The 25,759-nt window shown below is 35.2% G+C and overlaps 1 long non-coding RNA gene across 1 annotated transcript in view; it reads left to right on the plus strand.

Annotated features, from left to right (window-relative positions):
• Positions 1 to 20,819, plus strand: part of LOC122598546 — an 82,147-nt gene extending 61,328 nt beyond the window's left edge. The window contains exons 2-4 of the long non-coding RNA XR_006323645.1: positions 19,895 to 20,024; positions 20,246 to 20,338; positions 20,788 to 20,819. This is a non-coding gene — a long non-coding RNA (uncharacterized LOC122598546). The remainder of the gene's footprint in view (positions 1 to 19,894; positions 20,025 to 20,245; positions 20,339 to 20,787) is intronic.
• Positions 20,820 to 25,759: the final 4,940 nt, after the last annotated feature.

The raw sequence follows: 25,759 nt of genomic DNA on the forward strand, positions 1-25,759 counted from the left end.
GCCCAGATTGATTTGAATAGAAGTGTAGATGAACAACTGGCATGGGGAATGCCAGATTTTGAAATGGAGTCTCCCATTTCTAATCAAGACTTTGACGAAGATATGGATTTCCTCCGTGATGATGACTTAAATACTGAAAGATCTCCCAGTCATATCACCAGTACATTTGTTGAAGAATTAAATGCAACAGTTTCACCACCACCATCTTTTCCAGTATAAACTGAAAATCACCACCACCACCAGAATCATCAACACAAACACCACCAACTCTAATAAATCCACAGAACACTTCCTTTCTTCTTCTCCACAAAATATTCAACAAATTTCTGAACCATTGGTGGAACTGGAGACCGTCAACCAGAATGCAAATATTACAAGAGTTGAAGCTCCAGTATCTTAGGCCACCAGATTAACTCCTCCAGGTGATCTTTCCATCAGTTTTCCAACCGAGGTCCAAGACCTTTTCACTAAGGTGGCGGACCTGGAAAGATCCCTTCAGACTTCTTCACAGGTAGTTTCTGACTTTAAATCTTCACTATCAAATAATATAAGGTCAGAAATGCTTGTTTTTGCTGGTAATGAGAAGTTAGTTTTTGAGAAGCTGGATGAACTGGTACTGGCCACAAATAACAATTATGAGAAAATCAAAGTGGCAGTCCAGGGCTTGGAAGAAAAGTTTGTCAGATCAGTGCAAACTGCCATTCAGACAAGTGTTGCTAGTCCCTTGTCCAGTTTGACTGATGAAGTTCAGAAATTAGTTACCAGGGTTGAGAATGTGGAGAAGAAGCCAACACTTGACCAGACTTCAGTTGTCAGCAACATCAGTGATGAAGTTGCTAGAAAATTAAGAGCTGACATGCTGAAGGAAATTACTGAAGAAATATCTGGGTCAGTGTTGAGGACCATTCAGGATAGTTTGTTGCCACAAGTTGAGAAGATGGTAAAAGATGAAACGCCAAAGGACTTGGTCTCTGAAGTCCAATCTCTCAAAAGAGATTTTGAGCATTTGAAAACATCTGTGGCTATCATGACCCCTGAATGCAAAACTTTTGGGTCCTCTGATAGAAACAAACTGGAGGATGTGTGGAATGCCCTCAAGTGCGGGACTAGTGGTCATTCCACGGGGGAAAGCAGTTTGAAGGCTGGTGCTGATGATTTTAACCAGAATGTTGAAAAGATTACCAAGGCGAAAGTAGAAATGGCTCAGAGAGCACTAGGCATTGAAGCCATTGCTCAGGTTAATGTGGAAAAAGCAACTGGTACTGATGCCAGTGTGAAGAATGTTGAAAAAGAAGATGATGCCAGTACTGAAGCTGGTGAGTCAGAACCTCAGTTTGAGGACTTCCCATATTTTGCTACATTTAAAAACCAAAGAAGGCCTCATGTCATTTCTAGTGAAGAAACTGAAGAAGGTGAAGATACAGATATTATTGCCTCCTTGCCTAATGAATATAGGAAAAAGATGAATGCTCTTGCCTTGGTTGAGCTCCAGAGAAAAGCAAAGAAGAATGCTCTTCCCTTGGAAAATGAATATAGGAAAAAGATGAGAGGTGTACCCAAGCCACCCAGGAGAACAAAGGCAGAGAGAGATGCTGATCTGAGCAACTTCATTCCTCTGGATGTGTCCAAGAGCATAAGCAGGACTCAATTGCAAAGAGTTGCAAATTCACAAGGCATCTCCAGAGAGACTGAAGAAGAAGTAAGACTGGTAAAGGTAAGACAGGAATACAATGAAAGAATGCACTGTAGAGCTGATGCCAGAAAAATTATTGCCGCAGAGATTAGATTGGCCACAGACCATGAAGCCCATTCAAAATTTTATGTAAAACTGACAAGGGAAGAAAACTTCACTGATGAAAGAAGAAGTACGTCAGTGAGAGCATTTGGGTGGTCTAAACTCAGAGAAATTGGCTTGTACTTCAAAGAAAATCCTCAGCTTATTTATGTTGATGTGAGGTACTTTATGAAAAAGATTGAGAAGGAGCATAGCAGGATTATGATGATGGAAGTCACTCTGGGAATGCACTCAGAATGGACAAGCAGTAGTTCAAAGTACCATCAGAGTACTTTGGAAAATCTGAAGCACGAATGAAGATCTTTCTCTTTAAACGATTAATGAAGACGAACCCATCCAAGTCTTCAATCACATCTCTAATTTGAAATGAATCTAGCTCATAACCTCCAGCTCTTTGATTTGGTTTTGTGAGGTTAATCCTGCTAGTTCTTCTCTCTAAGCCGATCTGAAAGTCATTGAATTCATAAAATCTGATTATAGATTGAATGTGGCTTTTCAATGCTTCATAGGCTTGAAGATGATCTGGAGTCTTGATAATCAGATAAGCATATTGATTGTAGAGGAACAGAACGTCTGAGATCTTCAAGTGTTGAAATGATTCTTCTTGAACCATATACATACAATCATCTGCTCTGCGAACTTTGAATCTAACAAGTCTCATGTTGTGAGACATCAAGGGAACAAACAACTCTAGCACTTGTGTGATTGGTCTTTCAAACTGTCTATACCACCATTCTTTTCTCACCGAACTAACAACATTCATCAACTCCATGTACTTATCTCTTTGATCTTTATGTCTGAAAAGAAAGAATGCTCTCAACCGATTCAATGTCATGTTCAATCTTTCATCAGGTGTGCAGTAAATCTGGAAAGCTCTTTCTTCAAGATATCTAGCTTTGCACACAATCTCATTGGGTTTTGTGCTTAGATCCAAAATTTGCTCATAATTCTCAACAAATACCCTTCATTGATCTGCCACATTCTGCTTCTTGAGATTCTTGGATGTTTGACTCCTTGTGCAAGCTCACTCGGAGTCTCAAGATTCTCCAGGTTTCTCAAATGATATATAATCTCTTCAAATATATCTTTCCCATATGTTTCTTGCTGAAATTGTTCACTTGTTGGAGCATTATCAGGATCATCACTTGAATCGGATGAATCAAACTCATCATCTTCAGGTTGAAATGGATCAGGATCACTTGACTCGTCAGAAGTTGTGGAGTAATAATGTGAAATATCTTTGACAAGTGGAGGTAGATCATCTGAATCCGATTTATTAACATGAGTTTTAGAAGCTTGAGGTTGAGTTTGATCTTGATTGATTTGCTCTTGATCTTGGATCACATCTTGTACATTTTGTTCTTGACCATCTTGTCCTTGAGTTTCATAACCTTCTCCGGTATCTCTTATATTCTCCCCCTCGGGTTGATCATCAGGATCTTGATCATCCCGACTCCTTGAGATATCGGCCAGTCTACATTGTTGGTCAAGTTCTTGAACTCTTTTCTGAAGAGCTTCTACTTCAGCTTGTTTTGCTTGTTTATTTTCTTGAAATGACAAATATGCAAGAAGTGATTGAAAGATTGATCGTTTATGAGAAGTTAGATGTGGTTCTTTGGATCTCAACAGATGCATGAGAGAAACATTAAGAGTGTCGGTTGATAGACCACTGGTGGCAAGACGTCTTGGTGAGCAATCACTTAGATATTCGGCAGAATCAGAAGATTCGGAAGAAGAACTGGAAGAATGATGTGGTGAACTGGGATCAGGGAATGATTGAGTAATTGGTGTGGATGTTGTAGTTGGTGGAATTGATGGAATTATCGGTGTTGATTGAAGTGGAGATGATGGAATTGTTGTTGTTGTTTGCATTGTTGTTATTGATGATGTTCTTTGAATTGATGGGGGTGTTGTTGTTGCACGAATTGGTATTGAAGATGCTACTGGAGTACCAATACGTAAAGCACCACCAGTAAGCAATCTCGGTGATGATCTTGTTTCGGTGGCAGGAAGTTTTCCGGTTAAGATATTTCTAGATACAAGCGATGCACTTCTCTGACCTTCTTCAATCCCTTCAACAAACTGGGATACCAACCTTTGAGCTTCAATAGGAAGAGGAATAACAGAATCTGGCACTTCAGTAGCCTCAAGTGAATCTACCGAGTGACCCGAAGACATCATTACTGTCTTAGGATTTCCTGTTGATTCAAGATTATGAATAACAATTGATGATTCGGCTACACAACCTGAATCTTGTGGGAAATGAAGGTGAATAACTCCGGAGTCACTTAGACTTGCCGTTATGCCTAAGGCACGAAGAGCTGACGCAACTGATTGAGTTCGAAGGAACTCATACTGTCGCACAGCTAATCTAGCCACTAAGGCGCCTTCGTTCAAAGCTGGCGTGATGTTAGCAATGGAAGGACTTCCAAACAATCCTCGAGAGGGCACAATAGCCAATCTCTCTAAGTTTGTTCTGGCAGCATCACCTAGATGTGCAAATGGTATTACAATCGGTGCCATTGGTGTCCTAAGTGGGTAACTAGACAAATGTGCAGAAATGAAGTTCAAGAGAGGAGCAGATGTCTCTTGTGTTTCAACATTCACAGACTCAGAAGGAGAATGGAATGGAGTACGTGGATTTTGCTCATGCATGAATGAGACATCAATCTGTAGAGAGACTTCTGAATGGCTTGCAGAGGTTTGACCTTGCGAGAGTTGGGGGCTCTCGACTTCTATCCTAGGGCGAACCCGGCGTTTAAAAACATTTGTAACTAAATGGAGGCCAACGTTTTCTTTTTGCCTTTCACCTAGCCCTGTCCTCTCATCTTCTCTGGTATTTTCAACCCCTCCCTCATGTCCTCCTTGTTCCTCCGGGATGTCCATGACATCATCTGCAAACATATTTGCATCATCTGAATCAGACTCATTATCACTTGAGTCATTTGCATCTTCTTGTTCTGTTGTTTGAAATCGATCATATTCAAATCGAGATCTCTTGAATGTTTTGCGGATATTAACAAGAATTGATTTCATTCGGCCTTGAAAATATGTAGGTGGAGGAGATCGAGGAAATGATGATGATGAATGAATTTGTGGTATAACGGTTTGAGGTTGAGTTTGTTCCATTGTGGGTGGTACAGGTGAAATGATTTCGGGAAGTGGTGATGATTGATGAATAGGTGTTTGTGGTGTTTGAGGTGATTTAGGTGAAGATGGAGATGATAGTGAAGTTGATGATCTTTGAGGTGACGGTGTTTTAGGTGAAGATGATCTCAAAGTAGTTGTTTTTAGTGGTGGAGATCTAATTGGCTTTGGAGACCTAGTAACAGAAACTGTCTCCTCAGAAGACGCAGGTGAAGAAGGTTCAGCTGGAGTTTTTCTCTTCACTTTCTTTGACGAACTCCCCTTATTCTTTCTCTGAAAAACTTGCTTACTTAATTTCAACTCAAACTTTTGACCTTTCACAATCTTTCTTCTCTTAGGCTCACTGGAACTGGATACACCCTCACGCTCTTTTCTTTTTCTCTTTGACCCCTCACTTGGTGTTCTATGCACAACTTGGGCAGGAACCAGGAGGCTTTCCGGTCCCAGAGTTGTTCTAATCCAGTCCAGGTAAGCTTGATAATCCACATTATTCTCAGAAACCAAATCCAACAAATGAGATGGAATCAAGTATGTATAACTTGCAATTCCAGAGTCTCTTACATACTTATACTGCTGGAGTATCACTTTTGTATCATCATGAAGTTTCGGAAGACTTTTCTCATGTCTGATTGCTGCGTAGACAATTGCTGTCAGAAATGTGATGAATGGAATATACTTCGTGGGAGCCGAGATCTTGCCATTAACCAATACTATCAACTGGTCCCACAGAAGTTGAGCGATATCATAGTGTCTATTAAAGACAACACCATAGAATATATGCAGCATGGGTTGAGTCAGATTGTCCATCCCTCTGGAGTATGGAGTCAATGAATTGTTGAGGATGGAATATACATAATACCATATCTTGGGTAGATTCTTCAACTTGAAGTCTTTAATCTTTGTCAATGGACTTTCATACCCAAGAGAGATCAAAGCAGCAAACATGATATCATTAGACTCAAACTCATCAAAATTAGCATGTCCATTAGAATCAGCTTCAGGAAGCATCAAAATTCTTCTGAAGTCATCAAGGATGAACTCAAAGTCATACACACTATCTTCAGAGTTCAGTTGGTATTGAAAGAAACCTTGACGGCGAAGTTCGGGAGATTTATGTTTTGGTTTTGATCTAGAACTTGATGGATCTTTAGGCTGAACAAAGCTTATGGTTCTCCACATCTCAAACAAATAAACTTCCGGTAAGTCTCTTTCGACAGTGAGAACATATGATAGTGGATGATTATGAAGAATTCTCGGGACTATTGGGAATCCTGGGGCAATAAATGGATCAGAAAGAGCTCTGTTGTTTTTCATATTCTTTGAGTTGCCAGCAGTGAGAATTTCTTCAATTGATGCATTAAGAGCAATCTCCTCATCATGTTGGATTTCTTCTTGATGATCCATTATTTTTGATTTTCTGATTTTAAGACACAAAACAGTTTAACGCACACATAAAGTAATGTTTGAATAGCAAATAACAAGTTTCATACAAATTATTTATATAAAGTACAAAGAGGTTCACAAAGGCGATCAACTCAGTGTATTTCATATAAATAACTTGATATGAGAAAATAAACACAGAATAGTTAGATACATATTCCCATATATAAACATTGCAAGGAAGTACACAAAGGCATTCAATTCCTCATATTTTTATATATAGAAATATATATATAACTTTGAAAAATAAGATATAATCATATAAGTACAAGATATTTGAGAATAATAAGGAAGTACACAAAGGCGTTCAATTCCTCGTATTTCATATATATTGCAATTATATGACTATATAAAGCACTTTGTCACACCACATAAAAAATAGGGTTTTTGAAAAAAAGTTTCTATATATGGAAAAATATACTAAGTATGAGAAACAGGACGATCTTGATGAGATCGTCCTGAGTTTCAACTCAGGTTAAGAAAACAAGACAACTTTGGAAAGATCGTCTGATCTTTTGAGAAAAAGTTTAAGTATTGGAAACAGATAGTTGGGATGATCTTGAGGAAGATCATCTTAACATTTGAAAGAAATGTTAAGTCTTGAAAAAGCAGTGGGACGTTCTAGTTAAGATCGTCTCAAAGTTTATGAAATGAAGATGGTTTAAGTATAGAAATAATAAATGGGACGATCTTGGTGAAGATCGTCTTGAGATTTGTCATCATAAAAACGGTTAAGTATGGAAAAGAAAAATGAGACGATCTTGATGAAGATCGTCTTAAGGTTTTGTCCTTTTGAAATCCTTTTGAAGTGAAGGAATATTGAGACTATCTTGGCAAGATCGTCTTGGTAAACAAGTGACAAAACACTTCACTTCATTTTTGAAAAATTCTAACACTTAGAAATGTAAGTTGAAATTATGTCAATTTCTGGAAAGATTGAGCAAAATTTCCCCTTATATTTGAAAGTATTAGTTTTGAGCAAAACCGATTTCTTACGAAATCAGTTACCCATTCAATTGATTTTGAAAAGTTTCTAACAACCACACAGCGTACAGACCCTAAGACGATCCTGACAAGATCGTCTTGGTCTTGGTCTCAGGGGTTTACAAAGGGAAAACAAATAGATGGAACTAAGACGGTCTTTGAAAGATTGTCTCATTTCCAAGTCATTTTGGAACCAAGACGATCTTGAACAAGATCGTCTCAGAACCAACCCAAACAAGAAAATGCGAAGACATTGCCTAGATCGTTTTAAATCCAATCAGTTAACATACAACAAATATATCACAAAATGATTCAAACTAACATCAAAACTAAACACTTATCACTTACATAAATCACAAAAACTATCAAAAACAACCTAGACCAAATCAAGACCGTTCTAGGTCATCGTCTTCACTGAAAGAGGGGTTTTTATTTTTGAATTTTCAAAAACACAATTTCAAGCATTTAAACAAGTAAAAATCATTCACACATAACCTAAACATGCTTCTAAATCATTCCAAAAACATAGAAACATTAACAGATTTAAGGAGTTCGAATAAAATGAAAAATATGAGATCTACATTCAAAGTCGAATTCTTACTTGAAGATGGAATTTTCAGATGATGATGATATGGAATGAAATGATCAGCGTTGAAAAAAAACACAACCCTTGTTTTGATTCAATGATCAAGCCGAGATGATTTTTGAAGTGATTTGAGAGAGAGAGAGAGATTCGAGTTTTACGGGTAAAAGAAATAAGGATAAGAAAAAGAATTCTCTTCCCTCCAACTTGTTATATAAGATTCAAGACGGGTCGGGTCAAATGGGTTTTGACCCGGTTTTAAAAATGGTTTGGACTAAACAGATTGAACATTTGGGCCTTAGAACTGGGCTTTTAAAATTGGGCTCGGAATGGGCTTAACATAACAAAACATATAATAAAACAAACACTAAACAAAACAAATATAACAAAACAAATAATAAAGCAACTTAATCAAAACAAATATTGGTTTTTGATTTTATCATTTTTATATATTTTTCATTTTTCAATTTTTGTTTGTTTTTCTAAAATTAACAATAAGTTTCTCTTCAAATAGTGCATATACACAAACTCCCCCTAGATACATGAATTATCCTTTTTTTTCCCTCAAACATTGCATGATATTTAAGCACATTACACATAAACATAACATCAATGTTTGACAAATATTGAACGAAGGAGAAAGAGAGAAAGGGTTTGTACAAAACAATCAGAGGCAAGTAAGTGCATTGGTAATGAGCACTTATTCGAGATTGTTTCTTTGAAAAGAAACTTATTCCAGGATCATGTGTTGAGAAGCATCCAGTATGAAGTGCTAAACACAGACCTTTATTACCTGCAAAACAGAATTAAGTCTTTTTAGGTACCCACTTTTGAATGAGTTCTTTTGGGTTAGTGGATTCAAGAAAGGTATACAAATGAGGTTTTCGAACAAGAGGTTTATTCTTATAATTCATTACAATCCCAATTGCATTAATAATCAGAGGTTTAGAAATCACAGTAGAAGACTTAGAATTTATTACAGACCATAGTTTAGCTAAATTACACAAATTTGAATCAACTTTCCTATTAGGAACTTTCTTCTTGTAATCATTAGCTATCCAACTTCGTCTAACTGGTGAATCAACAAACCCTTGTGTTTTAGCAAAGCTAGTAGATTTTATCATTGATGATTTAGAAATCCTCCTATAGTTACTAGCTAAGCTCTTCTCTCCTGTAGTAATTATCTTCTCTCCTGGAAGATTTTACATTCTGTTTCTTTGGAGTTGCAACAGTAAACCAACCATACTGATCTCTATATCTGGTTTTACCATTAGATGTATCTGTGATTAGAAAATCTTTGTTAGACTTTGACATCTTAGGTAAAAAACTAGATTGTGAGGTAACCTTAGGAGCAGTGGATCTAGAAACAGATGAAGTATCAACCTTGTTCTTTGAGGTAGTTGGAATGGGCTTTTTACCTTTGACAACTGGTGCATGTTGACCTTTGGGTGAATAAAATGAAGTTGGAGCAATATTGGATTTTGACTCCTTTTTTGATGCAACTTTAGGCTTTTTGGGTGATAGTTTTTCAAGTTCTTTTTCAACTTCCGGTGCAAAAACATGATCAGTTTCCAAAAACTTATCAAGTTCTTCAATGTTAAAATCTGGAACTTTATTTGAACTTCTGGTTTGAAAACAGTTTTGTTTGTCAACTTTTCAATTAAAGCTTTTGCTTTAGCCTTAAGATCTCTAGGAGTCTCAATCTTGTGCTCAAAGTTTACTTTATTCTTGTCAACAGGGGTAGTCACAGGGGTATCAAAAGAAAGTATCTTCTTGACAGAGACAAGATGTTTAGCTTTCAAAGCTTGAACTTTCTCTTCAATTTGGAAGAATGATGATAGCATTGAAGTGGACATATCATGAATCTCTTGAGGAGAGATGTTATCACCCTGCACATCTTTGTTTGAATTCTCACACCTATGGGATGGTGTGGAGCAATTAACAGAATTAAGATCATGCAACATTTGGGTAGGGATGGTCTTACTTACCTTTGGAGAATGATCTTGAGTTTTTAGATGCTCAATGACTTTTTGCTGAGACTCAATCTTTTGTTTTAAACCTTCAATTTTTTTTCCAATATGGTAGTTGGAATATAAGCTCTTTGTGAAACTGGTTTTAAACAAACTTTTTGAGAATCTTTTTCAGGAATTGAAATGCTGTTTATTTCTTCTAACTCATAGATGGATCTTTTATGAGTTTTCTTGTATGTGTCATTAATAGCAACATAATCAATCTGAATTGGTTTTGGTCTTTCAACATCATCTGACTCAAAGTCATCCTCAGATGGTCTGATGAATTCTTGAATCACGCCAAGTCTAAGACATTTTTCATCATAAAGTGGACCAAGGTCTTCTTTTTGGATTTTTTCCAAGTGAGTTGGGTTCTCATAACCTAAACCAAGAAGAAGTTCTGATCTATCAATCTTTGACTTGTTATAATAAGCAGTGAAATTCAGAAGAGAATTTTGTTCACTTTTATAGATTTTTTCTTGATAGAACAAAACATTTGTTTTCAACTCCTTAAGTTGTTTTTGAAGAGTTTCAATTTCAACTCCTTTGAGAAAACAAGTACTGTTTAGATCAGAAATCTGTCGTTCATGTTTTTCACAGTTGGGTCTAAAATCTTTCATTTTATTGGTGAGAAACTCAACATCAGCTTGTCTTGCATTTGCTCTTATCCACTCATTGGTTTTCTCAAGCTTTAGGGTCTCAATAGTCTGCTTGAGTGAATGGAGAGTCTCTTCAAGGTCTTGACATTTGTTAGTTAAATGAGCATTGGGAGAAACAACTTGAGAACTGGTACTTGACAAATATATTTCTTTTAAAGAATCATAATTCACTTTGAGAGCTTCATGAGCTATTGAGAGTTCTGACAAATTTTCATTGATTTTATCAAACTCTTGTTTAGCCATTTTCAAATTGTTTTTCAAAGTAAGGTTTTGCTTTGTCAAAGTATCAGCAGTTGTTTGGACAAATAAAAAATCATCTTTGGAAATGAAATCTACCACACATGTTGTTGTTTGTGAAGTAGTTTGGGAAGAATTGGTTGTTGAAGTCATCAAGCATTTGAAATCTTCAGAATCAGCAATCTTTGGTAATTCATCCCATATCTCTTTTGCATTGTGATCATGATTGATAGCAGAGAAAATCTCGTCAGAAAGAGATTGATAGATATAGGATTTTGCTTGCTTGTCAGCTCGAATTCTTGCTTTTTGAGCATCAGTGAGTTGGTCATTGGTAAGAAGAATTCTAAGGGGATGTTTGAACTGAACTAGACTGTCAAGAATTGAATCTTTAATGGAGACACCATTTGGTTTAGTATCAAGAAAATCCATGAATTCGTTTTGCCATTGGACATAAGAATTTTTGTGAAGAATTGGGGGTCTGATGATTGACATCATTGGATCAATGTTGATTGTTGTCATTGAACTGAATGAACAATGAGTTGAAAATTGTTTTTTGTTGATTTTGAATTTTGGAAGACAAAACGACCTTGATGGAGATCGTATTGAAGAAAGAAAGGTAGGACGATCTTGGGTAAGATCGTGTTAGAAAAAGGACTTGAAAAATACTAAGTATGGAAGACAGGAAGGTAAGACGGTCTTGGAGAAGATCGTCTTAGAAAATTTGTTAAGGAAAAATAAGACGGTCTTGAGGGAAGATCGTCTTAGAAGAACTTGGGTTAAATTTTCTAAGTACAGAAAATCTTGGAAATTTGGACAGAATATGGTTATGATTTCAGGAAAGTTGAGCAAAACCAATCTCAATGAGATTAGTTACCCAGGAAGTGTGTGATTCCCAATCACAACAACTTCAAATGCTCAAATCACCACACACAGTTCACACAGAACCAAAAGAACAACTAATGCCAGAAAACTCACTAGGACGATCTTGGGAGATCGTCTTAGAAACAACCTAGTAAAATGGTCTAAAAGAAGATCGTTTCAAGGTACTTTCTTCAAGAATACCAGAAACGACAAAATAGTCGTGCAGAACTCAGATTTGCTCTTTTCTCACTCAACTTTGAGAGTTAGAACTTGATTCAAAAGCAGAAATGCTCAAAATTTGATCGCGCACAACCCTAGAAACAAAATTATAGCTCAAATCAACTGAAACTCAAACCCAAAATCTAGTCTATTTTCCACAAATTTCGGATTTCACTCAAAACTTTGAATTGGATTCTGAAATTTAACAGGATGTTTTCTGAGGTGATTTAGAATGAATTTGTGAACAAAAACAAGAAATTTGAGTGAAAATTGATGTAGAAATGATGAAGAGCAGAGACGGTTTTGTTTGAACACGAATTTTGAATTTTTGAACAAAATCAACACAAATCTGTACAGAATTTGTTCCGGATCTTCAACAGATTGTTGTTTTGCTCTGATACCAAATGATAATTGTAGAAATATTCGTGTTTTGATGCGGAAGTTATGTGATCAACAATGGTGGTTATGGTGTGTTAGTGTGTGTTCTTGAGATAGAAAGGAGTGTGTGTGAAATGATATGATTTCATACAATACGGGAATGAGTTGTTAGCTTACAAAAGGTTACTAGAAATGAAGGATTGAGGGGTTTATATATCCTAAGGAAACTTACAAAAGCTCCCCCTCAACCTTACAATTATTACATAAGAGTTCATAAAGTTAAATATAACTAAGCACTATTTTTGTATCTCTAACAAATGTAGACTTAGTCAAAATTTTTCAAGTGTTTTTCAAGCATATAATTGTATAGCTAGAAGCTTGAAAAACCTTGCATAATTTCTAAACAAATAGGGGGAATTTGTTAGGTCCAGTTTTACTGGACTAGCTCCAGACTTGAAGACTGGAGCAATCCTGAAGATTTGTCCAGAAATTATGGAAGTCCAGTAACCGTTTAATTGTACAGATTTGCTTATTGAACTTCACTCCAATCCAGATCTACTCTACTGAAGAACATTCTCACTGAAGACAAAGTCTGAAGTTTGAAGAAGAAGACTGACATGTGGCGGAGCCCACTGACAGACTTACCAGATCAACAACTGGAGTCCTTGTCAGTGTTCTAGACCTTACAAGTCTGAACACTGATTACGAGGAATTGACTTTATGCCTTTACACGCTTTTACCCGGATATCTCTTTTGTCCCTTGTAAAGGTTATACACGCGTGTAAAGGTGGTTGGCTAAAAGGTGACAAGTGTTGGTATATGATCATATTATTATAAATCGCATATCTGGAAATCGTTTAAGCCTACGGGGTCACACAAAATGACACGGTAACTCGATAATATTAATTGATATATTAAAGTAATATATTAATTAATTTGATCACGAAATAACTAATTAAACATAGTTAAAGGGTTAATTATATTTAATTGATTAAAAAGGAGGATTAAAAGGTGAAATTGAAAAATGGATTTTGGACCCAAAGTTGAAGGGGGGGTCGGCCACTTTGAGGCTTGATTAAGCCTTAATGTAGCTTATTTTCCAAGTTATGTAAACCTAATTAAGTCCTATAAATAGAGGGCTTAATTCTAGGTTTTTCATTCATTCACAAAGCAAATTTCCTCCTCCCTCCCTCTTTTCCTTAGTTCGGCCGAAGCCTCCTTCTAAGGGGTTTTCGGTTTTAGATTTTTAAGTTTAAGGATATTAAACAAAGGGTTGTTTAGGTTCGTGATCGGGGTACTAGCATACATTACTCGGGGTGTCTAGTGTGCGATCGTGGAGGGGTTTTGCTTTAAACCCTAAGCATTAATAATAATCTTATTATTATTATCTTATTGGATCTTTGCATATAAGGTACACGTTTCGATTTTATTATTTGTTAATTAACCTGATTGCATATATGTTTCGATTTCTTCCGTTGCGCTTACTCGTGATTATGTATGTCTATGTGTTCATATTCTAACAACAAGTCACTATCAATGTGACTTTATCCTTGTACTTTTAGCATTGCATTTAAAGAAAATACCTAAGTTCCTTAAATGCTCCCAACCACATTTGTACGGCAAAATAATCACTGTAGAGATTATTTTGCCAATAAATACCAAGTCATTTCCCTCTTTCAAATTACTCTCGATCCAAACAGTTATACTTCACAACTTTAAGTATTTCGATCAAGGAGATTATTTAGCAAGTATAGATCACTTATAATTCATAAGGTTGTTTAGATACTTACTTTGGTATTATCTAGGTTCCGCAACCACCTTGTATTTTGTTTATACATCAATAAATAAAATACACATTGAAAATTACTTTCGTGTTCCACCTTTATTTAACTTGCTTAATTATTGCTTAAGTCTTGTACTTACTTATATATATTTTTGCATTTATATTTTCGTAAATAATAGTCCTCATCTAGTGCATACTTGACTTGCTGTATTTTACACTTGTGGGTTAAACCATCAGTGAGGGACTTCACATTACTTGTCAGATCGGAGTCCGTATGAAGAAGTTATGCCCAAAGTATTAACACATGGTCATTGGCTTCATGTTAGCACAAGTTTCTTCATATTAAGTCTTGAATCTCGACCCGAATCTTCATTGAACCATCATTTATCTTCCTTTAAGTCCTTTATCACCATTTCTTGACGTTTTCCTTCATGCCAGGAGTAATGAACCTGAAATCACATATTCATGTCATTAAGAATCATAAGTTCACTCAAATGACTATAAAATGGCCAAAACTAGTGCGGTAAAAGTCTATATAATTATTGCTCATCATTCACCAAGGTTGATGGTGCATCAATATACAATGGACACCTCATAGAATGTTTAAAATCAACAACTGGCGCTCCTAGAATGTCCTTTCTGATGTGTATTCAGTTGATTAATGATATGCAAAGCTGCAACAACTCTGGAGCACTTGCAAGACTCCATGCTGATAATGTACCTTCCAAGTTGACTGTAAGATCCAAGCCGATTTCCACCCATCAGCTTGGTCTTCTATCCTTGTAACATCCCGAACTTTTATTTAACGGTTGACTTGAATCGTTAAGTCAACACCATGTGTTCGTTAAGTCTATAGATGATTCAATGCGTCTATATGTTTAATTTGTTTTAAATGAAAGGCTTTAATACCTTAATGATTGATGTGTATAAGTGTTTAAAGGTATAATTTAATGCGTTTTGAGGTGTTTAAAGTGTTCAATGTGTTATTAGTGTTCCCAATAGGTGATTTTAGTCTAATATGAGCCATAAAGAAGTCTAGGGACTAGTTTTGACATAGGTGGAAACTAAAAAACGGGATTAGGGTCTTGGATCAGGTCATTAGATTCTAATTACTCATATTATCCTTTTCTCTTTGAGCCCTAATGTGACAACTGTCATCTGAGCGTTTTCCCTGAATTACTTTTCCAGTCATTTTTAGTTGTTTCGTTTATGTTCGTCGTTAGACTTTAAGACTTTATCATGAAAAAAATGGGTTTTTGTTTTATTTGAGCTTTATGAGCCTTTAGACTTTAGAAAACTTGTACGTGGACTCGAGAATAGGAAGAATACTAGTTGTCTTGTGGAAATGCCAAATTAAGTAAAATACTTAAAATTAAATCAATTAAAGATTTAATAAGTAAAAATAGACATGTTTATATCCGTTAGAGAGCTATTAAAAAGTTACATTTAAATATGAGTAATTAAATCAATACGAGTCTCAGGTTTTGTGGATTAGTCGAGTCAAACGAGTTTTAGTGAAGTCAAAGGGTGGTCAAAATCGGTCAAAGGGGGAGTAGGAACATCAAAACCCTAACCTACACACCTCCCCCCCCCCCTCATTCTCACAAACCCTTTCTCCCTCCTCCTCATTTTTCCTTTCACCCGCCCCCCCCCCCCTCCCCTCCTCTTCTCCTTCTCTCTTTTGCAACCGATCACCACGAACCACCAAGAACCACCACCGAATTTCATCAATCTTCATCATCTTCTTTTCTTTCTTATAGATTTTGGTAAGTTTGAATGAATCTATGATTGTTCATCAATAAAAGAAAATCGGTTTCGCACATATGAGGCTTTTTATATACAAATTTATACATAAAAATATATATGCGTGTATATTTTCGATTTTGAATCTTCTTCTTCCTTTAAATCCGAAATCTGTTTATATATATTTTTCGATTGTATGGTGTATTGCATATAAACATATCCGAAATCATTTTAGATCCGAAATTTCTATACTTATATCTATACTTTTCGGTTATATATATGTACATATGAATGTTGGAATCCGAAATCCCTTGAAATCGAAAACCCTAACATACGAAAAGTAAAACCGAAATCTTTCAAATTTGTGACATTGGGTTCGAGATCTTTTTGATTCGGGAATATACTCATGTATTGAGTCTTGAAATCGAGTTGTAATGCATCTTTGTGGCCGGATCTAGATTTGTTTGGGATGTTTCGTTCGGTCAACGTCGGTCAAGCCGGTCAACGCCGGTGAAACCGGCCAGAAAATGTTTTTGGTTCGGTCAAACTGTGGTCAACAGCAGCTCATTGGGAGAATTAGGGTTTGGGTATTGTTTTTGTATTTTAGACAAAAATTGATTAGGTTTTTGTTTTAGTCAAAATTAGGGTTTTTGGTCAAAGTTAAAATTTAAGTCTGCTGGTTAAAGTCAAAATTATTCATTCTTGGTCAAAACCCAGATTTGGAATCTATTTAATTAGACCATGTTTATAATTCATTCCAAATAATCATAATCTCGGAGTTATTACGGACATATATATATATACAAGATTTAAATTGACATGGACATATGTATATATATATATAACGATTAATCTAATATGGATATATGACTAAATATAAGACTTTGTAAAGACTATATAACTTATACATTCGTATAACAATTGCCAATGACTTGTCGGATTTAACATATTTTGTGAAGACATTCCATATAAATAGTTGACAAAATATAAACATTAAAATGTGACATTATTAAAAGAAGAATTTCATATGGACAATTTATAAGGACAAGACGCTTATGTTATATATATAAATATATATATATTATTATGACATTGACAAGACATAATGGCATTTCCTAAGACACTAGTATAGGACATAGACGTGTACAATTGTAACAACCGCTTTATAAATATTCTAATTTAGTTTCTTAAGTCGTATTTTCGCCATCTGAACGGCTAGACTGTCCAATCTACTTAAGTTCTTGACGTACTTTAGACTCAAAATATATGCTTATTTGAAGGTCAATTAGATCTTAAATCTTGAGTTATGTGACGGATTATGAATTAATTCGATAAAATATGAAGGTTTGGTTCATAAATGTTCATGTCCATAAGTGTTCTAGTACAAAATGTTCACAAATAGTCCCTTGGAAATACATAGTGCATCCATTTGGAAAAGGTATAAATAGAATGTTGTAGTGTGAGAAAAGTTACTATTCATTCATCACCTCCATTTCTCACTCTCTTACTAAAAACACATAGTCAGACATATAAACACACACAAAATCACCACCTTGATTTTGGGTTATTTGTGTGAAATCACTTGTACTTTTGGGTTCTTTGTGACGATCAAAACACGTTTCCAATATCAAATCACAGGTAATAACAACATCTTTTTGAGAATTTGATCAAAATAAAAGTGTACTTTCTATGTTCTTGTTCTTGATGATTTGGTCCGATTTTGTTAAGAAATCATGTTTATAAGCAATGGGTTTGTGTCTAAATGTGTTTAACAAATTTGGGTCATAACGTGATTAAATTGCAAAACCCATTTTTCAAATATGAGCATAACTTGTTCTTGAAACCACCAAGTGTTCATGTGTTAAATTGATTCTGAAATCTGAAAATGTGATAAGAAAATGGTGTTAACATGTTAACATGTACTAATATTACGTCCTAACTCGTTCCAAGACCGATTTAGACCTCTTTAAGACTTGATTTCTTGGTTGTTTGGGCTCGTGTTTATGTTCTTGGTTGCTACTGCTACTTCTCGTTGTCATTATGGTTGGAGTGTGGCTCAGTCTTGATTCACATTCTGGGCAACTGATCATACGATCGGTTTCACTCAATCTAATGTTGAATCGACTCTAGTCACGATTGAAGAATGGATGAACGAACAGAATAATGAAACGATCTCTTCCTGCTTGTTGATGAAACGATCTAAATGAAAAAGCAGTAGAACGATCTAAATGGAGAAGCAGTAAAACGATCTAAACGAAGAAGCAGTAAAACGATCTAAACGAAAAAGCAGTAGAACGATCTAAATGGAGAAGCAGTAAAACGATCTAAATGGGGAAGCAGCGAAACGATCTAAACGAAGAAGCAGTAAAACGATCTAAATGAAAAAGCAGTAGAACGATCTAAATGGAGAAGCAGTAAAACGATCTAAACGAAGAAGCAGTAGAACGATCTAAATGGAGAAGCAGTAGAACGATCTAAATGGAGAAGCAGTAGAACGATCTAAATGGAGAAGCAGTAAAACGATCTAAATGGGGAAGCAGCGAAACGATCTAAACTGAACAACACCTTGAAACGATCTAAGGGAAGCTTGCCTAAAACGACCTAAACAGAACTTGTATGAAACGACCTAAATGAAGCTCACTCAAAATGATCCAAAGGTGCCTAGGACGAAACGATCTAAATCACCAAATATAGAACGATCTAAATTATCTTTTGGCCAAGGACTGTTTAAATGACAAATAAACCTTGATAGACCAAAGTAGATCAAGACATGAGACAATTTATAACAATGTTTCTAGTACAAACCCTAATGCCAAGTTCTAGTTGAATAAAATAATAATGATTTATTGCTTGATCGTGATAAATGGGTGCAAGTTCCACGCTAACAATTACAAGAACAATTGGGTACAATCTGTTAGTGTATATTCAAAGACATTTTAAAGGCATGTTCAAGTACTTAAAGTTCATTAAGAGTCAAAACGTTTTCTGTGCATAAAGGACCAAATCATCGGATCATCAAGAACAATTCTGTGATTAATTGATCACTAAGACTGATATATGTACGTATTATGTGATCAACGACGTGTACTTAGGCCTCAGACAAGACGTGCTTGGACTTCGATAGATATAATAATATCTATCTTTGTGCTTATCCTTTCTGCTCGATAACTGTACTATACCAGATCACTGTGAGTTCACTTATCCCCTTTTCATACATTGTGTTCAAAGTTCTTTATCGGGGACTAAAAAGCATGAAAACTATTTTTGGTACTTAAATTATATGTATATATAAACATATATGTATGTTCTTGAACTGTTCTACGTACTATTATATGATCGTATGAAAAGTATTTCGTACTTAAATGTCTATATATAAATATATATATACATATGTTCTAAAACTGTTCTATGTACTATTTTATGAAAGTACAGACTATTTATAAAATGATTCTGAATACTTTCTTATCATCATATATACTCTCTTGAGCGTATTTAGGTCTTGAATGGGCGGGATCTGAATACATTCCTATCATCATACTTATTCTCTGAAACTGTATTCTAGATCTTGAATGGGCAGGATCTTGAATACATTTGTATCACTTATATGTTCTCCGTAGGTACTTATTGTTCTATGTATGAGTTCTATTTTTACTGCTATCAATTCATATCCCACAGTTCAGGGAATGAACCGTAGGTAATTATGGACAGCGCTGTTAGGGTAGGTCCACCCTCATTCTCTATAGTTCTGGAGGATGCATATTATCTGTACTTATTTGATCTAGATCATGCTTGTAGCTTACTTGGTTGTTGTGAGCTTACTGATTCATTATCGTTCATCATTGACCAATCGGGTTAGCAGTAATTATATACATGCATATTAAGTACATTACATATTCCAAAATATTCTTAATATTACAAAGTAGTTTTGACAGACGTACAGACCTTATGACTTGTTCTTAATATACATACTAATATTATGTATAAATAATGAGTACTTTATGTGAATCTCACCAACTACTTTTGTAGTTGACCCTTTTGAACTTACATGCTTTTCAGGCTAAGTTCTTAGTTCTCTTAGCATAGGAGCCTTCCTACTTCCAGCTTTCTTCTATGGAGATTGTTCGTGCGTTCAAGATTAGTGGCTGTGAAGACTTCCTGTTGCTTGTTCCTGTTCTGAGTTCAAGGAGTACTTAAGATAATTGCTCTGTCTTTTGAATATTATCTAATTCAGGGTTCATCCTAAATGTTGTAATAACTTATGATACTTCTTATTCCTTAATGTTATAAGCTGTGTTTGAACTTGTACTGTGCGTGCTTGTGCTTATCTGAACATCCCGTATATTCCGCTTTAGCGGGGTGTTACAACAATTAAGTAAGTACTTATTGGGTAACTTGTGAACAATGTAGGACTGTTGGACAGATTTTGAGCGTGTTTCAAGTGTACTGATTGTTCCTGTTTCTGTTCGTTGACTTAGGGTACTATACTTGTGCTGCTTTCAGGTGAGTTTCGTAGCCCCTCTTTTTACATGTTTTGGGGTGAAAAGTATACTTGTTCTTTTTAAACAGTTTTGTCGATTTCTGTTTATGTTCAGTATTGAGCCTGTGCGCATAGAGTTACTTATGCCATTTGACGTGCTTCTGTCTTGTTGTATGTATGTGAATATGTGTTTGTAGTTGTGCTTAATGATGTGCTTAATTGACGTGCTTTTTGTGTGTATTGGAGACTTGAGACTATGAGACTTTGGACTAAGGCGGGTACCGTAAGGCCGGACTTTGAGACATTGAGACATTGGACTTATTATGGCATAACTCTGCTCGTTATATATTGAACTATTACTTGTTTAGACTTAAAAGAATCGACAAAAGACTTATTTCTTTGACTAGACTTTTGACATAAAACCTACGAACTCACCAACCTTTGTGTTGACACATTTTAGTATACTTTTCAGGTGCTCAGGGCTAATCAGAGATAAAGACTGCTATGCTAGACTGGACTTCGGAGATTAGTGCTCCTTATTTATTGTCAGACTTTAAGGCTACATGTCTTGGATTATTTCCTTATGGACTTGGTTGTAATAAGCTATTTTAGCACTGTTATGACTTTGAACTCATGTTTTTGAGAATATATTTATTATATTCTATTTCATTTAGTAGTATTCATGTAATTCCATGTCGTGCTGTACTTTTCATGACACCTCATGTTTCCGCCAATGGTGGGGTGTTACACCTAACCATCCCCCTTGCTATAATCAATTCCTTGTTCGATTTCATCATCGTTTGGGTGATTTGAGAGTGTTTGATCAAGTTTTGCATCCCCTTTTGTCATCTCCAGGTAATAGAGGTATAAGAGCATTGATTTTAAGTCTTTTCAATCATATAATTCATTTCCTAATTGATCTAAGTCATTAGAGGATCAATTGATGTCGAAATCGTGTGTTTTGATCGATTCGGTAACCAAAAACGATTGTTATTGTGTTGCAAATCAATTGGATGTTAAAGGTTGTTTTCATGGAATCATTAGAGTCTTAAAATGATGGATTTTCAGAGTTAAAAGTTGTTCATAGGGTTTCGGATGGTTTGCAATTCGTTTGGATTCGTTTAGAAGTGAAAAACATGAAAGATTGAACAAACCTGCAGATGGTCATGTCGTGACCAAGATGGTCACGTCGCATCTGAATTACAGATGTGAAAAGAATTGGGTTTTTAGTTATAGGTCATGTCGTGACCATGGTGGTCATGTCGCATCGTGAGTCCAGAACGTAAACTACTTAGTTTTTTTAAATAGTTATAACTTTCAAACCGTAACTCCGTTTTGGACAAATAAGCTATCTACAGAATCGTGAGAGAGCCTATTTTCTAATGGTAATGTTTTTGAAAAATGATTGTGATGTCAAGTTTCCAGAAAGGTTAATTTAGTGAGTGTATGCCGAGTTTCGTCAAGTTATGTAAGCTTTAAAGTATTAATCGAATGTCCGAGGCATCAAGCCTTGTCATTTAATGATTATAGGTAGTCGGGAATACTTGCAAAGCTCAGTAACTTACGTTATCATTTATTGTGTGCTACTCCAAGGTAACATACACTACTTTGACACGCTAAGGGTTCAACAAATACATAGTTTTCATATAATAACTTCCAAAATGGTATCTTGTTTGCTTATGGGTATTCGGGGATATAGGCTATGTAGATACATATGAAAGCATTAAATGCTACCCCAATGATATGTACTGATATGAGATGCTATGTATGCTTAATAGATGATATGATATGAAATGATATATAAATATAATATGATATGAAAAATGATATGAAGTGATGTACAATCTAAGATGATAATTGATATGAAATGTTGTAATGATATACGATATGCAATGATATATGATGATGTACGTGATGTAACAATGTATGCGATGTAATGATATGCTATGAAATGCTATGTAATATCTTGAGATGAACTAAAATGTGTTATAGGTTGATGATATGTGAAATGCGCATGATTAGATGGCTTGTTCATCTAGTTCACTAGACTTATTAAGTTGCCATGACACGTGCACGTTTAAGGGCCCAAACGTAAAAGATGATTATGTGATGATGTTTAGGTAATGTGGTCACCTAAACTATATGAGATGTTGAAAATCGAGCTTGTAATTTAGATGTGAGAGTGTTAAGCTTAACTCGTACTTGCCCTTGCCCGGCTAAGTACGTAGATGTGGTTGCTTGGGTGACTCCTTGCAACATGGTCAAAGATGTGAAGAGTAATACGGGAGGTCTGACCCGGCCCACTTGTCTTGAACATACGGATTACTCCGGGATTGGTTTGCCATATCTTAACGACAATGATGTACAACCGTAAGGTTTGTCCATCCAGTCGGGTGTGACTTATGTCACACATATAAAGATGCATATTTTATATAAAGATGCGTGACTTATGTCACAACTATAAAGATGTTTAGATGTGATATGTGGAGATGCAAAAGATGACTAGGCACATTTAGGATGACCTATACTAATATGAAAGATGTTGATGCTATGATATGTATGTGAGATGATATGTTTGATGATATGTTCCTTAACGACTTAATATGACTTTTATATAATGTTTTAAACGGACAAACGATTTATAAACTGTTAGAAATATAAATAGTGCTTAGTTGTAGTTAAAAACAATGTATGTTTATGTACTTATTGTAAGGTTGAGGGGGAGCTTTTGTAAGTTTCCTTAGAGTATAAATGCCCCTCAAACCTTTTTTCCTTGTGATCTGATAACTCATTTCCCACACATTTTACGTATTGAATGCAATCAGATCATTCCACACACACACCTTTCTCTATCAAGAACACACACTAACACACACATTCCACCATTGTTGAATACCTTACTTCCGCATCAAAACACGAATAAATTACAGTTTTACAAGTGGTATCAGAGCAAAACAACAATCTGTTGAAGATCCAGAACAAATTCTATACAGATTTGTGTTAATTTTGTTCAAATTTCATTAATTCGTGTTCATTCAAAACCGTTTCTGCTCTTCACCAATTCACCATCAATTTTCACTCAATTTTCCTGTTTTTGTTCAAAAATCCATTCTAAATCACCTCTGAAAACAACCTGTTAAATTTCATAATCCAATTCAAAGTTTTGAGTATAATCCGAAATTTGTGGAAAGTTGACTAGATTTTGGATTTCAAATTTGAGTTGATTTAAGCTATAATTTTGTTGCTAGGGTTGTGCGCGATCGAATTCTGAGCATTTCTATTTTTGAATCAAGTTCTAACTCTCAAAATTGAGTGAGAAAAGAGCAAATTAGTGTCAAACACGACTATTTTGTCGTTTCTGGTGTTCTTGAGGAAAATACCTTAAAACGATCTTGATTTAGACCGTTTCACTTAATTGTTTCTAAGACGATATCCCAAGATCGTCCTAGTGGTTTTCTGGCTTTTGGTGATTTGATGATTTGATCATTTGAAGTTGTTGTGATTGGGATTCACACTCTTCCTCGGTAACTAATCTCTCTGAGATTGGTTTTGCTCAACACTCTTGAAATCATAACCATTATTCTGTCCAAATTTCCTAAATTTTTCATACTTAGAAAATTTAACTCAAGTTCTTCTAAAACGATCTTCCTTCAAGACCGTCTTATTTTTCCTTAACAAATCTTCTAAGACGATCTTCCCCAAGACCGTCTTATCTTCCTGACTTCCGTACTTAGATTTTTTTTCGAGTTATTTTTCTAAGACGATCTTACCCAAGATCATCCTATCTTTCCTTCTTCACTACGATCTCCTCAAGATCGTTTTGTCTTCCAAAATTCAAAACCAACAAAAACAATTTCAAAATCATTGTTCATTTATTTCAATGAAAACAACCAACATTGATCCAATAATGTCAATCATCAGACCCACAATTCTTCAAGAAAATTCTTTTGTCAAATGGCAAAATGAATTCATGGATTTTCTTGATACCAAACCAAATGGTGTCTTCATTAAAGAATCAATTCTTGAAGGTCCAATTCATTTCAAACATCCCAATGGAGATATTCTTATCAATGACCAACTGACTGAAGTTCAAAGAGCAAGAATTCAAGCTGACAAGCAAGCCAAATCCTATATCTATCAATCTCTTCCTGATGAGATTTTCTCTGCTGTTAATCATGATCACAATGCAAAAGAGATATGGGATGATTTAACAAAGTTTTCTGATTCTGAAGATTTCAAATGCTTGATGACTTCAACAACTAATTCTTCACAAGAAACAACAAGTGTGGTAGATTTCATTTCCAAAGATGATTGCTTGTCTGTCTAAACGACTGCTGATACTTTGACAAAACAAAACCTTACTTTGAAAAACAATTTGAAAATGGCTAAACAAGAGTTTGATAAAATCAATGAAAATCTTTCAGAACTCTCAATAGCTCATGAAGCTCTCAAAGTAAACTATGATTCTTTAAAAGAAATGCATTTGTCAAGTAACAGTTCTCAAGTTGTTTCTTCCAATGCTCAGTTGATTAACAAATGTCAAGACCTTGAAGAGACTGTCCATTCACTCAAGCAGACCATTGAAACCCTAAAGCTTGAGAAAACCAATGAGTAGATAAGAGCAAATGTAAGACAAGCTGATGTTGAATTTCTCACAAATAAAATGAAAGATTTTAGACCCAACTGTGAAAAACATGAACGACAGATTTGTGATCTAAACAGTACTTGTTTTCTCAAAGGAGTTGAAATTGAAACTCTTCAAAAACAGGTTGAGGAGTTGAAAGCAAATGTTTTGTTCTATCAAGAAAAAATCTATAAAATTGTACAAAATCCTCTTTTGAATTTCACTGCTTATTATAACAAGTCAAAGATTGATAGATCAGAACTTCTTCTTGGTTTGGGTTATGAGAACCCAACACACTTGGAAAAAATCCAAAAAGAACACCTTGGTCCACTTTATGATGAAAAATGCCTTAGACTTGGCATAATTCAAGAATTCATCAGACCATCTAAGGATGAATTTGAGTCAGATGATGTTGAAAGACCAAAACCAATTCAGATTGATTATGTTGCTATTAATGACTCATACAAGAAAACTCAAAAAAGATCCATCTATGAGTTAGAAGAAATAAACAACAATTCAATTCCTGAAAATGATTCTCAAAAAGTTTGTTCAAAACCAATTTCACAAAGAGCTTATATTCCAACTACCATATTGGAAAAGGAAATTGAAGGTTTAAAACAAAAAATTGAGTCTCAACAAAAAGTCATTGAACATTTGAAAAATCAAGATCATTCTCCAAAGGTAAGTAAGACCATCCCTACCCAAATGTTGCATGATCTTAATTCTATTAATTGCTCCACACATCCCATGGGTGTGAGAATTCAAACAAAGATGTGCAGGGTGATAACATCTCTCCTCAAGAGATTCATGATATGTCCAC

This window comes from Erigeron canadensis, chromosome 4 (genome assembly GCF_010389155.1).
Source record: "Erigeron canadensis isolate Cc75 chromosome 4, C_canadensis_v1, whole genome shotgun sequence".
Taxonomy (NCBI): Eukaryota; Viridiplantae; Streptophyta; class Magnoliopsida; order Asterales; family Asteraceae; genus Erigeron; species Erigeron canadensis.